We start from the raw sequence: 1445 nt of genomic DNA on the forward strand, positions 1-1445 counted from the left end.
AGAAGCATGGGCTCGCATGGCTGGGAGTGTGAGCGGCTCGATTTGGGAGGGCGGCGGCGCAAGGCATTGGGCGACTGGGGCTTATCCAATGCGGTGGCATCGACGACTGGCTCGGGATCGGTGGTGGTTGGCGCCGACTCCAGCAGGTACGGTTCATTTTCTGGCCGATGTGGCGATGGTGGTGCTCCCTGCTATTTCTCTTGTTTCTGCAATAGACCATTTTTTGCGGGAAGTAACGAGTGGGCATGCACACTTGTTTCTGCAGCTGAGCGTTTGTTGCGGAAAGTAACGAGTGGACATGCAGTCTTGTTTCTGCAATAGAGCATTTGTGGCAGGAACTAACGAGTGGGTATGCGATCTTATTTCTGCAACAGAGCGTTTGTTGTGGGAAGTAAAGAGTGGGCATGTGGTCTTATTTCTGCAACAGAGCGTTTGTTGTGGGAAGTAATGAGTGGGCATGTGGTCTTGTTTCTGCAACAGAATGTTTGTTGCGGGAAGTAACGAGTGGACATACAGGGTGCGGACACTACATCAGACGACTATGAGCTCGGGCATCCAACGACCATCAAGGCGGCGGATAATATGTAAACATCGGCGAGGATAGGAAGACGCCTACTATTGGAACTTGGCCAACAAATACAACCATTTTTGAGATGAGGAAAATAAAACGCAGGCAGCATCATTTTTTGGACAGTGATCTGCGCCGGTGTGCCGGTCCAACAGTTGGGCCCGTCAAGCCCATACCGTTTGATGCATTGCCTCCCAACCGTCAGATCGAGCCCTCCTGCATCGTCATCTACCTTTTGCGTCATCTTTTCCCTCGATAACAAGCGCGATTGAGACGAGCCACGGCAAGAGCCACGGGCCATCCCACACCCAGCCATGGGCGTCTACCTCGTCGTCGTCCCCGTCGCCGTTTGCCGCTCGCCGTCGCCATCGCCGGTCACCTGTTGGAGCACAGGTGCCCCATGGCCCGCCCCCTCTCATGCAACAAAAAAATGGACCCAACAAAAAAAACGACCCTGTCGGTCCCTGGAGTTCGTCGCCGTTGCAGCTCCGCCGAGGAGCCATCGCAGTAGTCAATTGCATCAATGGTGAGGTGCCGATTCAACCTTTTTGTCGTGGTCTCTGATTGAAGCTTTTCAGAAATAGGGTTGAAATTTTTCATGTCAACAATTGCAACTTTTTTGTTCTACACTCACGTGGTTGAAGCTTTCTATACAGCTGATTGAAGCTTTGTATAAAGCAGGTTAAAGCTTTTCAATTCACCGCTGAAGACGAAAGGGCGGGACTTGATGCGCTTTCCAGTGGAAATGGCCTTAATGCGGGAGTAGCCATGGATCGTGAGTAGGTGGTGCCCGCCCGTCGTGTCGGCCACGATGGCGGACCTCGACGACTCTCCACCGGCGTCGGAGGACACCATTGCCAATCTGCTCCACGGAATT

The sequence above is a fragment of the Triticum dicoccoides genome, chromosome 6A (genome assembly GCF_002162155.2).
Source record: "Triticum dicoccoides isolate Atlit2015 ecotype Zavitan chromosome 6A, WEW_v2.0, whole genome shotgun sequence".
NCBI classification, from domain to species: domain Eukaryota; kingdom Viridiplantae; phylum Streptophyta; class Magnoliopsida; order Poales; family Poaceae; genus Triticum; species Triticum dicoccoides.